Source organism: Protopterus annectens, chromosome 11.part0 (assembly GCF_019279795.1).
Source record: "Protopterus annectens isolate FY-2018-M chromosome 11.part0, PAN1.0, whole genome shotgun sequence".
NCBI classification, from domain to species: domain Eukaryota; kingdom Metazoa; phylum Chordata; order Ceratodontiformes; family Protopteridae; genus Protopterus; species Protopterus annectens.
This window is the reverse complement of record NC_056745.1, coordinates 150,497,670-150,514,993: the sequence shown is the minus strand read 5'-3', so window position 1 is coordinate 150,514,993 and position 17,324 is coordinate 150,497,670. Positions and strand designations below refer to the sequence as shown.

General features: G+C 41.6%; 1 protein-coding gene across 1 annotated transcript in view; it reads left to right on the top strand.

The window, feature by feature from the left end:
• Positions 1-17,324, top strand: part of WDR91 (WD repeat domain 91) — a 1,072,555-nt gene that overhangs the window by 776,792 nt on the left and 278,439 nt on the right. The window lies entirely within an intron of this gene.

The window sequence follows — 17,324 nt, the reverse complement described above, 5'->3', positions numbered from 1 at the left end:
AGCAATGGACACGCCTAACAGCTAACACCTATATAAACATAGTTTTATATGAAACTACAAAAAAGGTAATTTTTAATTAAAATAATAGAGTAATAGGTATATGAAATTTTTATAAACGGTTTGTTATTGATATAAAGCGGTTGTGGGAGTAGTAAGATGGAATTAAATGATTTTATAAAGCATCTTTATGGAACTACGCATTTTTAAGTATTAAGATGACTGAGTCTGAATTGGGATAACACTTCTCTGACTGATCTATATAAGAATGGTAGATTTTTAGGAATCTACCTATGAGACTGGTATAAGTAGATGCATGTACAAAAGGAAATAGGAAAAGTATTATATCAACTGCGATAATTTTAAAGGCATAAAGTGAAAGTCCAACTAATAAGAGCCAGTAAACTGTCACCAGATGTTAAATTTGAGGAACAAGTAAAAGGAAAGGAAAACAGTATTTTATTTTATAATGCTATTTAGAACATAAGTATAAATAATAAATATGAAGATGTTGTAAAGGAGGAAAGACAAGTATAAACCTATACTTAGTGGGGGGATTACAGGGTTTTGGTATTGGAAAAAAATTTTTAATGGTAAGAAAAATGAATGAACACACCAAAACATTTCTAAATAACATACATTAACTTAATAATAGAGTACTAATAAAATTATAAAAATTGATTTTGTTGGGAGGCAATAAGATGGAATTAAAAAAAGTATCTTGGTGAACCACGATTTTTTTAAATTTTATAATTGGCTAGTCTTCGAATTTCTGCATTTTATTCTTAGATGTATATTCATATAAGAATGGTAGCACATTAGAATCTACCATATACAAAAAAAAAGTAGAAGTATTGCAGGTATTCAAAAGGTAAGTATGCATGCACCGCATAATTTTAAAAAAGGCAGTGAAAGCATCACTAAAAAATAATAGTAAGAGCCCAACTCTAGGATGTAGATGTTAAATTTGAGGTAAAGTAAATGAAATGAATAAAGTTTTTTTTTATTTTATTTTTTACATATGATGCAAATAAGGAATAATAAGAAGATGTATTTGTAAAGGAAATCTAACAAGTATAAACCTATACTTTAGTGGGATTAGAGGGTGAGCCTAAACAAAAAATGGGAAGAGAAGGAAAGTGATATCTCACTACAATTTTAAATACAAGAAGAGTCATATGTATATAATTGAGAAAAATTGGCCCATTTTGTTAGCAATGCGGAAATTAGATCAATAGTGGGGATAGACCCCTGTATGCCTATAGGAACTCTGAGACACTTGAACAGAAGCTCTGTTATAAAGATTTTAAACAATTGAATAAGTTAAAGGAAAAAGAATAGGCACAGTTAAGCTATAATTGCACATGTTGCGAAGACCTATATGAGGGTGAACATAGTTTTATACACCCCACTAGTAAAAGGTTTACAATAGTAATGCCCTAACTTATTGTAATATAATGCAAATTTGTCTATTTAGCCACCAGTAATAACTGTACTTCAGTTTATGTAGGGAAAACTACACGAAGACTGAAGGATACAATTCTAGAGCATAAGTCAGAAGTTAAAGAAGAAGGAAGTTACTGACTAATCTAGAAAGTAAACATATTATAGAAAAGGGAGGAAGTCATAAATTTAGTTTAGATATATCGCATGTAGAGAGGAAGAAGGGTGATATGAATAATATGAATAATTAAAAGAATATGATTGGATAATCAGGTTACAGGCAGACGTGAAACCAGGCTTAAATAATGCTGTTAGCCTTAAACCAGTCTTATTGAAAAAGCAAAGAGAAAGACTTTGATATCTTTAAACAATATCTATATTCTGATAGAGTATATTTATTTGGATAATGGTTTTAAGTTAAGATATGTAGTAATGTATTTCAAGTTAATGTATGTTATTTAGAAATGTTTATGTAGTGTGTTTTATTTTTGTAACAAGTTATATCTTTTTAAATAACTAGGCTGGCTACATCATGTGATTAATTGATTCCTCTATTTAAAGTTTTGTAAATTAACTGCTTAATGTGTACTGATGAAGGGTGTATTCCTGAAAGCTTTGCTACATAAAGTTTTGGTGTGTTTAGTTGCTGTTTCTTAGTACAAAGGATTATAACCAGAGGTTATCATATCCCCTTCGATCTTTGTCCTGTCCCTTCAAAAAAACCTTCCCGACGTTCCACTCAGTCAAAGGGAAGAAGCAGCACTAGAGATAGAAAAGCTGCTAAGAAAGAGAGTCATCCAAATAGTCCCTCCAGACCAGATAGGATCCGGGTTCTACTCACAACTATTTTTGGTACCAAAGAAAACCGGGGACTGGAAGCCAATTTTGGACCTCAGTGTATTGAACAAGTTTGTGAGAGTACAAAAATTCTGGATGGTCACAATACAGTCTATCCTCCCGGTTTTGGAAAAAGATGATTGGATGTGCTCGATAGATCTTCAAGATGCGTACTACCACATAAAAGTGGACAGGCCATCAAGAAGATTTCTGCGCTTCCGTGCGGGAGCCAGTCACTACCAGTTCAGAGTGCTGCCCTTCGGACTCTGTACAGCCCCCAGAGTGTTCACAATGTGTATGGCAGTCTTCACAGCTCACTTGCGACTACAAGGATTCCGGGTGTTTCCATACCTAGACGACTGGCTCATTTCTGCCCCCACCAGACATCAATTGCAAGAAGCCCTGGCATACTCTCTCCTCACTACACAAAGGCTAGGCATAACCATAAACTGGCAAAAAATCAAACCTCACCCCATCTCAATCTGCAGAATTCATAGGGGTTATCTTGGATACAAAGAATTGCAGAGCATCCATGCCAGAGCACAGAATTCTAAGGATAAAGCAACAACTGATCCCAATCCTTTCAAGGGAGAAATCCACAGCTCACTCTGTCCTACAGCTGTTGGGTTCCATGGCAGCCTCCATCACCATTGTCCCCCTGGCCAGGTTTCACATGAGGCTTCTACAATGGCTACTGCTCACCCAATGGTATCCTTTTCAGCATCCTCTTTCAACCAAGATTCAAGTAAACCCACAGGTGCAAACAGGATTTAAATTGGTGGATGGACCCACGACCCGTCACAATGGTCTCGCCCCTTCTCCCCCCAGCAACCCAAGGCTACAGTGACCACGGACGCCTCCCTGATGGGGTGGGGGTGCTATGTCAGGACAAACAGTCCAAGGCACTTGGTCCAAATTGGAGGCCCGACTGCATATAAATGTTCTAGAGCTGAGAGCGGTGCTTCTAGCGTTGCAAGTATTCCATCCCCTGGTGCCGTCTGGGATGATTGCAATTCAGTCAGACAACATGGCGGTTGTCTGGTACATCAACAAACAAGGTGGAGCCAAATCTTACCCCCTTTGTCGAGAGGCCATGAGGATATGGCAATGGTCGATAGCTACCAATCGCTTTCTTCTAGAAACGCACATTCCCAGGAGTTCCAATGTGATAGCAGACAGACTCAGCAGGTGCATTCTGCAACCTCACGAGTGGTCCCTGAATCCCTTGATAGCGGCGGAGATCTTCCACCACTGGGGCCGTCCTTGCTGCAACCTCTTTGCATCCCCGGCCAACCACAAATACAGCAACTACTTCACCCTGATTCCCCCTCCAGGACAGTTACCCATTGACGCTCTAGTCCATGATTGGCCCTCAGGTCTTCTTTATGCATTCCCACCTTTTCCCCTCATTCCCCAATTTCTGAAGAAAGCCCGTCGGTTGAAGAGCAAGGTGATCCTCATAGCACCATATTGGCCTCGTCAGATTTGGTTCCCCTTCCTTTGGCCTCACCTGCTAGATCAACCATGGATTCTCCGTCCAACCCCGGAGTTGATCTCACATCTGAAGAACCTGATTCGTCCCAACTTGAATAGCCTGAAGCTCACAGCTTGGCTCCTCCAATTCCCTTGATTGCCAGGCAGAACGATCTTTCTTTACCAGTACGGGACATTCTTATTGCATCTCATAAGTCTTCCACTAGAATTACTTATCTAAGCAAGTGGAAAAGATTTACCTGCTGGCTGAAAGGAAAACAAGTTGTTCCCTTCTCATCACTGGTGTCTATTATCCTAGAGTATCTGGCTGACCTATTTCAATCGGGTCTGTCGGCCTCTACCATTAGAGTTCATTTGGCTGCAATATCTAACTTCCATGAGGGTGTCCAAGACTCCTCTCTTATGTCACACAAATTATACAAGACCTTCATAAAAGGTGTGAATCATTTGAAGTCCCCTTTTAGAGAACCTATTCAACCATGGGACCTGTCATTAGTTCTACAAGCTCTGACAATGCCACCCTTCGAACCAGCTTCTTCTTGCGACCTCAAATATTTGTCATGGAAAACCTTGGTTTTGGTCGCCATTACTTCTGCCAGACGTATCTCTGAGCTTCTAGCTTTATGCATCAAGAGTCCATACTTGATCTTTCATAGAGATAGAGTGTCTTTGAGAATTAATCCTTAATTTCTGCCAAAAGTGATCTCTGAAATGTCCATTAGTCAAACCACTGAATTGCCAGTTTTATTTCCCAATCATTCAAACAGAGGAGAGTATTGCCTACATACCCTAGATATTCATAGGCAAATCCGCTTCTACTTGAACAGGACTAAGTCCTCTCGTAAATCTGACCAGTTATTTTTGGCCTATTCCGGAGCTAGATTAGGATCTGCTGTTGCTAAGGTCATATTGGCTAGATGGTTGAAGGACTGTGTGACCTTCGTTTATACACAATGTAATATCCCATTGCCTACTACCATGAAGGCTCATTCAACAAGGTCGGTGGCAACTTCTGCTGCCTTCAATGCCAGAGTTTCTTTACATGACATCTGTGCAGCTGCAACTTGGGCTATGCCTCATACCTTCATCAATCATTACAAATTGGATTTGGCCTCCAGGGGAAGAGCATATTTTGGTTCTATGGTGCTCAGGAATGTCCTTCCATGAGAGCCTCCCAGGAATAGAGGTAGCTGGGGACTCTGTCCCATATATATCAGATAAAGAAGTTATGTCTTACCATAACGTCCTATCTGTGTTGTTGATCCTCGTGCAGTCATTACGACCCTCCCTCCTTCCCCCTCCTGTGGTTTCTAGTGGATCTCACCATCCGGTTCTCTTAGGTCATTTGACCAGAGGTAGCCTTTACCTTCTTTTGACTTGCAAACTCAATCTGAGGTAACAGGGAGAGGGGAATTCTGGGTAAGAGTTTAGCTCGAGAGTTTGTAGCTGACGCGAGCTTAGAAGATGGCCGGCTCTGTTCCGAGGTCAGAACCGATACCCATACATAATGACTGAACAAGGATCAACAATACAGATGGAATGCTATGGTAAGACATAACTTCTTTTTTCCAAATGTTTTTCTAAGGCTATTGACTTTTGTTATACTCACCACAACAAAGCGATTCTGAGCAGTCAAGGCCCACTCTGTCAGGTTCTTGGCTTCATCTCTGTCTTTTTGGAAAGGGGTGGATTCTAGGATTATTCTAGAAGCTGCTACTTTGTCTTATGTACACACTTTTACAAAGCACTATAAGCTTGAATTTTTTCTGTAGGTCTAAATCAGGTTTTGCAAGGACCATTGCCTCAGGACCCTTGACTCTTTCCCTTTCACCACCAAAATGTAGTAAGCTAGGGTAATCTACCCATATAGCTAAGGCTGCTGTAGCAGTGATCAATATGATGAACATAGTACAGTTGCATAAGTAAACTTACTATAACAGTAGATGTTTGAATGATCACTGCTGCAGTAGCCACTCCTTCCCATCTATTCCCCCTTATTTTTCGTGCGTTGATTACGTCTGGGTGTGGACATTATCTTTTTGCTTTTTCTGTCATTGTCCTTTGAAGGCTCCCTCAGAGTTGTGGCATGAAAGCTCTGAAGGGTTTGGTGGCCAAACCTGCCTTTTTAATCAGCTCAGCTCATGCTGATTGATGATTTGGACATGTGGAAGGTGCCCTGAAATTTTGGAAGTTGGACAGCTGTTATATCCTATGCATGATGTAACCAGTATGGCTAAGGCTTCTGCATCAGTGATCATTCCAGCATGTACTTTTATGGTATGTTTACTTACAAACCTGTACCATTATTTGTTTTTAAATAAAGCCATAATAGAGAATTGAAAAAGGTGAATAATTTAAGTATGACATGGACAGATTACTAAAAAGCATTTGACAGCATCCCACTTTCATGAATAAAGGAATGTTTAGATATGTATAAGATGCACCATACATTGATCAGTAACTTTATAGTGACCATGAAACTGTGGCGAACTACTTTGCAGTTGAGCCATGACAAGTGGCAAAGTATTATCCCAGGGATAAGAATTTAAAGGAGGATATTCCAGGGTGATTCTTTGTCTCGTCTATTTTGCTTTTAACTCATTAAGCTGTTTACGTAATAGATATTAGGCTATGGTTACAATTTGACGCCCAGAAACCAACCTTGTTTAAATATTTCTCATCTACTCTTTGTGGATGGGTTAAAAATGTAGTTAATCAGATGAGGAGTTGAAAGCATAAGTACAAATAATTGTAACTTTATCAGATGATATAAGAATGACATTTGGTCTTGATAAATGTGAGCATCTTGTTTTATTGTGTCTTTGATTGTGATTATCGTTGTCATGACAGTTATATATTTTTAAGAAGCTCCCATGAGATCCATAATTACTGAGGAAGAAGCTTCTGTATATATACTGAAGGAAAAAGTTCTGATGTCTCTGTCTCTATCTGCAGAATGACAGCATTTTAAGTACCTAGAACAGTGAACTGTGGAAGAGTCCAGTGTACATCCCCACATCTTATTCTGGAGCATTATCAAATAGCTGAAGAGATGAGGGCCGTCCTAAGTTTGCTTTCCAGTCTGTATGTATCATGATCTCATCCTTGACTGAAGAATGTTTACGTTTGTGCTTTTCCTGTGTTCCTCTAGACAGTCCATAAGACCATGGCCCTAAGCTGCCAGATCCTGAAGAGCAGTCCTAGTAGTTCGTAGAACCTGGTGCTAGTGCAGGTGGGGTGACCTCTATCCTCTTTCGTTTTAAAGAGTCATATGTCCCAAAGACTGTTATCTTACAGATATATAATAAGACCCCACATCCAATTATTTTGCGTTTGGAGAAACCATGAAGCAGTAGGAAAAGCCTTGGGCCCCCCTCCATTAGCTCACATTGTTGTGAATGCTATAAATGCAGCCTAAAAGCATCCAGATTGTAAACCTCCAGCTGAAGATAGTAGACTGTTAATATTAGGCATCCTAAACCAGACTCTTACAATTATCTCCTGTGTTCAGGGGTGTACAGTATTGCATGGGGGTGCAAGAGAGTTTTATCTTCTGGCACTTCAGGCCTTTGGAATTTAAGCTATTAGTTCATATTGTCAGTTTTATTTGCACTCCCTAGTGAGCTGGTGCTAAAAAACCCGTCAGCCCTCCTTGAGTCTTTTCACGATGAAGAGTTGGTTAAGGCTTTGTCTACACTGTCTGGTTTGACTATACTGATGCTATATGTGAGGTAGCAGGCTCTGGCATCACAGGATGGCATAGTTCAGGATGTCATCCATGAAGGAAGATGTTAGGCTCTCCATTTTTGGATGTTTAGTTCCAGGGAAAAAGTCTGTCCAGTCCTGTTGGTGTTTGGTGGATGATGACCTGAATAATTAAAAGCAGGCCTTCACTGTTTTGGAGGACCTTCCTCTTTTTCTTGGCCATAGCATTTATTTGTTTAACTAGATAAATTAAATGGATCAAGGACCCAAAGAGCAATGCAACACAAACTAGAGAGTGAGAGAGTTAAAGAGGCAGTAAAATAAGTTTGTATAAGTTCTAGTTGCAGAATTTTTTAGCTATATATTTGTAAGACGCAAGACATTACAGTGGTTAACCATTATGTACGTCGCAGGTATATTGTATTCTCAAGTTACAGAAGTGAATTCACAATAGGTTTATATTTAATTTTTACACAACATAAGAGAAATGCATTGTAGCATAATATTATATGTCATTCAAGTAAGTCTGGCAAGAACTGTACTGATGTCTGATCAGTGTCAACAGAGTGGTGGATACTAGCACTGAGCTAGTCAGTGTTTGTAATTTTTAGCCCGTATCTCTACAGCATTAGCAGGCATATTGATTGGTAAGATATTGTTTAGCTAGAATTTGAAGCTAACCTGTTCATTTAACAGTCTTATTTCTTCTTGGAGTTCCAGCAGGTAGGGGAAATCTGTTGTGGCTAATTTGAAAAGGGAGTCTAGCTAAAAGTGTCGTGTTCTTCCTTGTGAAACTGTAGTTTGTTAATGGTGGACAGTATCCTGAGTTATGAAGCTTGTAAGTGAGTGTGTTACGCAGTAGATCAGCTGTAGCTGATACTGTAAACCATCTAGCTTCCTTCATTATATAGCAGTGCTGTTCTCTGTTGTTTGCTAGGCTAATAAAATCATCATCTTCTTTCGGCTGCTCCCGCTAGGGGTCGCCACAGCGGATCACCTGTTTCCATTTTTTCCTGTCTTCTGCATCTTGCTCTGTCACACCAACTACCTGCATGTCCTCTCTCACCACATCCATAAACCTTATCTTAGGTGTTCCTCTTTTCCTGTTACCTGGTAGCTTCATCCTTAACATCTTTTTCCCAATATACTCAGCATCCCTCCTCAGCACATGTCCAAACCAACATAATCTTGCCTCTCTGGCTTTGTCTCCAAACCTTCCAACCTGGGCTGAATCTCTAATATACTTATTCCTAATCCTGTCCACCCTCGTCACACCCAGTGGAAATCTTAACATCTTTAACTCTGCCACATCCAGCTCAAACTCTTGCCTTTTTGTCAATGCCGCTGTCTCCAACCCACATAACATAGCTGGTCTCACTACCCTCTTGTAGACGTTCCCTTTCACTCTTACAGGTACTCGTCTGTCACAAATCACTCCTGACACACTTCTCCACTCACTCCATCCTGCCTGTACTCTCTTCTTCACCTCTCTTCCACACTCACCGTTACTCTGAACTATTGACCCCAAGTATTTAAACTCATCCACCTTCACCACCTCTACTCCTTGCATCCTCACCATTCCTGTATCCTCCCTCTCATTCATACACATATATTCTGTCTTAGTCCTGCTGACCTTCATTCCTGTTCCTCTAGAACATATCTCCATCTCTCCAGGGTCTCTTCCACCTGTTCCCTTCTCTCACTACAGATCACAATGTCATCTGCAAACATCATAGTCCACGGGGACTCCTGTCTGATCTCGTCTGTCAACCTGTCCATCACCATTGCAAATAAATCAGAGCTGATCCTTGATGTAACCTCACCTCCACCTTAAACGCATCCGTCACTCCCACCGCAGACTTCACCACTGTCACACTACCCTCATAAATATCCTGTACCACTCTTACATACTTCTCTGACACTCCTAACTTCCTCATACAATACCACAACTCCTCTCTAGGCACCCTGTCATATGCTTTCTCTAAATCTACAAAAACACAATGCAACTCCTTCTGACATTCTCTGTACTTCTCCATCAACACTCTCAGAGTAAACATTGCATCTGTAGTGCTCTTTCCCGGCATGAAACCATACTGCTGATCACTAATCATCACGTCCCTTCTTAATCTAGCTTCCACTACTCTTTCCCATAACTTCATGCTGTGACTGATCAATTTAATCCCTCTGTAGTTACTACAGCTCTGCACATCACCCTTATTCATAAAAATCAGTACCAAAACACTTTTTCTCCATTCCTCAGGCATCCTGTCACTTTCCAAGATTTCATTAAACAATCTGGTTAAAAACTCCACTGCCATTTCACCTAAACACCTCCATGCTTCCACAGGTATGTCATCTGGGCCAACAGCCTTTCCATTCTTCATTCTCTTCATAGCTATCCTTGCTTCATCCGTGCTAATCCATTGTACTTCATGATTCACTATCCCTACATCATCCAACCTTCTCTCCCTCTCATTCTCTTCATTCATCAACCCCTCAAAGTACTCTTTCCATCTCCTCAACACACTCTCCTCGCTTGTGAGTATGTTTCCCTCATTATCCTTTATCACCTTTACCTGCTGCACATCTTTCCTAGCTCTGTCCCTCTGTCTAGCCAATCGGTACAGGTCCTTTTCTCTCTCCTTAGTGTCCAACCTTTCATACAACTCTTCATATGCCTTATCCTTAGCCTTCGCCACCTCTCTCTTTGCCATGCACCTCATCTCCTTATACTCCTGTCTACTTTCTTCATCTCTCTGACAATCCCACTTCTTCTTTGTCTGTACACTCTCCTGTACTTCCTCATTCCACCACCATGTCTCCTTGTCGTCCTTCTTCTGTCCAGATGCGATACCATGCACCTTTCTAGCCATCTCCCTTACTAGCTCTGCTGTAGTTACCCAGCTATTTGGTATCTCTTCAATGCCACCCAGTGCCTGTCTTAACTCATCCCTGAACTCCACTTCACAATTACCCTTTTTCAATTTCCACCATTTGATCCTTGGTGCTGCCCTCACACTCCTCCTCCTCTTCTTGATCACCAGCGTCATCCTACAAACCACCATCCTATGCTGCCTAACTACACTTTCTCCGGTCACCACTTTACGGTCTCCAATCTCCTTCAAACTGGCCCTCCTACATAAGATATAATCCACCTGTGTGCATCTTCCTTCACTCTTGTATGTCACCCTATGCTCCTCCCTCTTGTTAAAATACGTATTCATCACAGCCATGTCCATCTTTTTCACAAAATCCACTACCATCTGACCTTCTGCATTCCTTTGCTTAACACCATACCTACCCATCACTTCCTCATCCCCTCTGTTCCCTTCACCAACATGCCCATTGAAATCTGCTCCAATCACCACTCTCTCACCCTTGGGTACAGTCATCACCACTTCATCCAATTCACTCCAAAATTTTTCTTTCTCATCCATTGCACACCCAACTTGTGGAGCATATTCACTAACAACATTCATCATTACACCATCAATTTCCAGCTTCATAAACATCACTCTGTCCGACACTGTCTTCACCTCCAAAACACTCTTAGCATACTGTTCCTTCAGAATAACTCCTACGCCATTTCTCCTCCCATCCACACCATGATAAAACAATTTGAACCCACCTCTGATACACCTAGCCTTACTCCCCTTCCATCTGGTCTGTTGCACACACAATATACCAACCTTCCTTCTGTCCATCATATCAGCTAGCTCTCCCCCTATACCAGTCATACTGCCAACATTCAAAGTTCCGACACTCACTACCACAGTCCTTGCCTTTCTCCTCTCTTCCTGTCTTCGGCCATGCCTTCCGCCTCTTCTCCTCCTTCGGCCAACTGTAGCCCAATTTCCGCCAGCACACTGTTGACTAACAGTACTAGTGGCGGTCATTTTTAACTCAGGCCTCGACCAGTCCAGTGTGGAAATATTTACTGGTGTCTGCATGAAATGATTTGGCGAAGTTTTATGCCGGATGCCCTTCCTGACGCAACCCTCCCCATTTATCCAGGCTTGGGACCGACACAAAGAAATGCACTGGCCTTGTGCATCCATAAAATGAAGTACTTTATTTTCAGTGGACTGTAGCAGGAGGAATTAGACCCTGAGTTTGCATAAGCAGGAGCAGTCCATAAAAGATACCCCATTTGGTGTCAAGAGGGGAACTTGATTATCAAATAGCCTTGGCTTTCCGCTTCCTGTAGTGCCTGCTAACCCATTCCATTTGGATTGCTGACTGTATTATCTTTTGTAATCAAACATGTCCTATTAAAAGAGCACTGCAGTAGGGGTGTAGCTACTCCAGTGCTTGCTTCATTGGCTTATCTAATGTAGACGTCTGTGTCATAGCCACCTTACTGTCACTTCACTCCATCAGCAAGAATTATTGCTTGGACTGTGAATCCAGGAGCTGGGCTTCATTTATTAACTCAGTACTGCAAGGCACAGTCTTATGAGCTTTTCCTGTGGTTTTTGTCTGGTTTCTAACTCCCTTGGATGGTAAGTACTTGCATTTTATTCCAATCATACACCGACAGTAGAGGGTCCCTGATGTTTAAATATAAGAGATAATGTCTTATTTATTAGTTGATGGCCTGACTAAAATCACTATTGCAGTATTCCTGACATATGAATTGTCGCAGCTGATGTCCAGCTGTGGTACCAAAGCTTTTCCTGCCCTAGGTTATATATCTGATGCATGGCTTAGCTCATATGCATTTGGGTATATAGACAAATGTATGAGCATGGCTCTCCAGACTGTCTCACCTCCAGCCTGAATGCAGGTTGTGCATCTGTCAAACTGTTCACTGTTCGGTAGCTTCACGTAGATCATTTGTCCAGATAAGTGTAAAATTGAGGAACCTTCCTTTTTATGTTAAGATATTTTGTTGATAGTTGTAGATATCAGCTATGAGGGGTAAGTGTGAGTGCGGTAAGCAAATTCCATACAAAGACTTGCATACCAAGTGTCTTTTTTCTTTTTTTGTCTAGGCCCAGAACACAAGCACATACATTGCTCAGTCTGTCCGTCGTTCTTTCTCAAAACCCTTAGGTCGAGGCTTTCCACTCTGAACACCTTTTTAGAGACCCAGCATCTTAAACACTTGACCTACTCCATTACGGCTGACTCCACATTCTTGGACATCCCGCTGCCACTGAGGATATGGAGGCAGAAGGATGTCTGAGGATGCTGAGTCAGCTATCCTCAGATGTCCCTCTACCTCTGCATCCTCAGACATCTGTCTGACACTGAAGAAAAAATTGAGGAGGTCTGGAACTGTCTCATTCCAATGTACCCACTGAGGATGAAGAACCTGTGGAATGTCAGGCTACTTCTCAGTTGCCCACTGTCAAGACCCTCCGTCAGAAGCCAGTATGGCTCCTGAGGCTTTGCAGACTGCTAATAACATCCAAGGAACCATGTCTCATCATTTTGGGGAACTGCATGGCATCCCTCAAATTTTAGTAAGGGAAGTGATCTCAGGCTGTCTAATAGAAATCATACAGGGTTCTGATCCTCTGTATCTCATCCAGGTGGATGTCATATCTAAAAAGAGAAAAAAAAACAGAAGACTAGGCATGTGGCCTGTCCATCAGCAGCTAGGGAAAAGGAGTGGATAGACATCTTACATTGCTGCTCAAAGCTGTTATGTCTTTGAAATATCCTTCCTTTGGGTCTTTGCAACCACAGGCTACTCCTCAAAAACCTACCCTCATTTCCTCTTCTTCTGATGAAAAACAAGACGACCATTCTCTGGATTATTCCTCTCACCTGCAGTCTCCCGGACAAATCTCTTCCGAGGAAGAGGTCTCCTTCTCTCTGGATTCATCTATTATGGAAGCTTCCTTTGGGGAGACTGTACAGAACATGATGAAACACTTTGAATGGCAGTCCATACAGATCTTTGACATTCAGAAGAGGTATTACACCCTCTTGGAGATGGGTACCCCTGCCCCTTCTCCAGCCCCTCTTGCCCTTGAAGCTTTCTAGAACGTCATTCAGTCCACCTCTTCTGCAACTGATTCTCAGCTACCAGCTCCTGAAGAGACCAGACAAGTTTTACAAGATGCCTGATCACCTAAAATACTTATACAAGAATTCAGTGGCAGATCCCTCTGCAGTATCTCTCTCTTCAAATAAATCCCCAGTGCAAATGCCTTACCTACTAGTAAAGGTATAAGAGCTATGGATAGATGGGGAAAGAAGGTTTAAACTTTGTTATCCTTGCCTTTAGGGCAATTAATTGCCAGACTCAAATGTCAAAATACTTGATCTCTGTCCTGCGTTCCTTAAAGAGAGTTACACTGGACCCTCCTACAGTAAAGTCTAAACATCAACTGCAGAGCTTGCTATCACAGGCCACTCAAATAGCCAAACACAGCATTATTATTCACAGTTATGCATGGCTTCAGTCAAACCTATACTTGAGGACTTCAAATCAAAAATTCTAGACTCTCCCTTGGACTAAGACTTGCTGTTTGGTCCTCAGGTGGCCAGCCTGTTCAAAACTCTCCAAGACCAAGGTAAGACCTTAAAAGACTACAGACAGATTCTACTCTCTCAATTCCTAGATACCATAAGAACTACCCATCTAAATCTACATTCTTCATTAGAAATGATGTTAGGACAGCTCAGAAGCAAAGGAAAACCCTTAGGAAAAGGTACTCTAAAAAAAATCCATAGGGACCTGCAGAAGGGAGACCTCCTTTTGGAAGCAAAAATTTATGACTACTACTGCATTACCCCTCTTTCCCAAACACTGTCACTCTCCCTGGCCAGGTGGGAAGCTATTACCACAGACGTGTGTGTCCTTTCTGTCATCAGAGATGGTTATTTCACATCTTAGGAAAATACTCCCCGTCAAAAGGCATGCCATAACCTCCTCAAAGTCAAATATCCCTTATGTACCCCATTATTCAAGAACTCTTGAGTTAGGGCACCATCAACAAAATCCCAAACTTCATCAGAAAAGGGCTTTACTGCAGGATTTTTCTAGTGCCAAGGAAAGAAGGGTAGTGGAGACCCACCCTAGATCCATCGCTCTGTAACACTTACTTGAAAGTACCATCTTTCAAAATGCTCTTTCTTCACATTCTTCTGTATTTCAGCCTCCCCCAGACTTTGTTAGTGTCACTAGATATGAAGGGCACCTACTTACACATACCTGTTTTCCTTCTTGCAAGAGATTTCTCAGGTTTCTCTCTGGCTTCTCACATTTTTAGTTTGCTGCTCTGCCTTTTGGTCTTTCCACTATCCCAAGAGTGTTCACAATGTGTTTGACTCCAGTACAAGCTTTCTGTCACAGTCAGGTGATCCAGCTTTTTCCCCACCTGGATGGCATTTTGATCAGGCTGTCTCTTCAGAAATTATTTTTCAGCATCTGTACTTTACCCTTCGTCGTCTGACAGGTCTGGGTTTTACTATAATCTACATAAAATCCCACACAGTCTCTATGGTTCTTACACAGGACCTGTTTTTTTTCTGGGCAGTAGACTGGACACAAAGAAAATGCATGTCTTCCTTCCTCAGGAGAAAGTTCACAGTTTGTCCTTCTATTTCCAAAAGCTGTCCTCTGCAACCCAAAGGGGATGACAAGAACTTTGTGATACATGGCTGCCATCATCCCTATGATTACCCTATCCAAGCATCACATGAGGAAAATCCAGTGATACTTGAAATTTTGTGTAGTCCCAGCACTGTCATCCCTTGGACAACCTGATTCCCCTATTCCCCTGTCTCAGAAAGGAGCTACTTTCGTGGAAGGGATGTGTCATCCTCAACCCAAGACAACCATTCACACCTCCTCCTCTTCGATGAGGTGTGGAGGGCATGGACAAGATCACACTGTGTGCAAGGGAAATGGCAAATTCCGTTCCAGAAGGAACATACCAGTGTGAAGGAAATGAGGGCAGTTCTGCAAGCTCTTCAAACAGAAGGAACATACCAATCTGAAGGAAATGAGGGCAGTTCTGCAAGCTCTTCAGACAGAAGGAACATACCAATCTGAAGGAAATGAGGGCAGTTCTGCAAGCTCTTCAGACAGAAGGAACATACCAGTGTGAAGGAAATGAGGGCAGTTCTGCAAGCTCTTCAGACAGAAGGAACATACCAGTGTGAAGGAAATGAGGGCAGTTCTGCAAGCTCTTCAAACAGAAGGAACATACCAGTCTGATGGAAATTAGGGCAGTTCTGCAAGCTCTTCAGACAGAAGGAACATACCAGTGTGAAGGAAATGAGGGCAGTTCTGCAAGCTCTTCAGACAGAAGGAACATACCAGTCTGAAGGAAGTGAGGGCAGTTCTGCAAGCTCTTCAGACAGAAGGAACATACCAGTCTGAAGGAAATGAGGGCAGTTCTGCAAGCTATTCAGACAGAAGGAACATACCAGTCTGAAGGAAATGAGGGCAGTTCTGCAAGCTCTTCACACAAAAGGAACATACCAATCTGAAGGAAATGAGGGCAGTTCTGCAAGCTCTTCAGACAGAAGGAACATACCAGTCTGAAGGAAATGAGGGCAGTTCTGAAAGCACTTCAGATTTTCACCCAACTTTGGAAACCTGGACCATTACTAGTGTACACAGACAGGACATAGTGCAGTTGTGTAGGAACTTACCATAACAGTGAATGTACTAATTTTCACTGTTGCAGTATTCCATCCCACCCTCCATCCCTTTCTTCTCTCTCTCACTTCCTCCTTCATTTCCTCTCTCCTTTGCTTTGACCTCTGCTCTGTTACATGGAAACAGGGGAGTTTTCTTACTTAGTTTAGATACACCCCTACTAGCTGACCAGTCTCCTCTCTCAGTAGTCTTCAGGCCACTGGCTTGGAGATGGTCTGAGGATCCATGCTTGTATGTCCGTGTATATACCCCAAGGAGTATGAGTGGAGGTCATGCGTCAGACATGCAACCTAAGAAAAGTAAAGCTTTTGTACTCTGGCCATATGTCAGGAATACTGCAGCAGTAATCAGTAGGACATCTACTCTTATGTTAAGTTCTTACACAACTGTACTGTATGTATGGAGACCCTCTTCAGTATGTTACAAATACCCTTCAACTATACTTTTCACTTGGACAACCTCTCCATCCAGTCACTGCTGTTTTCATTTCCTTTAAGGCAGGTTAGGGCTGCATGACAAAATTACAATGAAGTAGTCTTAACTGAAAAAAATCTGATAAAAAATGCCATTGCCACCCTTACAAGGGGAAACTCAGAAGATACTGTAATGCTTCATAAATCTTTTGTTAGGAGGCAAAGCCTTGACATGGGAGTTCTGATCCCACACCTGCTACTTGTAATTCTATGAACGTTGTTCCTCAGAGAAAGGGGAATTCACTAAGACAACACAGTCTCAATCCTGATATATAATTCAAACCACTTGGAAAGGTTAGTGGCTGAGTTGTCTGTTACAAAGAAGTGGATTTAATCTGACTTGGTTTGCATTTGTTGAGTACTGAGATATTTCTGGTATTTGAACAATATGCAATTGTGCAAAGAAATTGGAAGAGTGCATCAGTCTCTGCTGTGTCATACATGTAGTTTGTACCCACAGACAAGTAAGTATGTGTCAAGTTGTCATGTTTAGTTTCTTAATTTGTAGGAAACCTGTTTGGTTAGTGATTATGGATGTACTAGTAGGCTCAGGACCTAAGCATGACCTTGTTTTCTGGCATGTGACAGACTGAATATGCCTGCCTAGAGTCTGTGACCCTCTGCATAGAAGCTTTTTCTCTAAAATGCTGAATTTTAGAGAAAAATGAGGATAACCCCTGTCCTAGACTCCCAAAGGGGTAAAACTGATAGGGTAAGAATGCAGCTATTTATATTTGGCATTTCATTGTGCT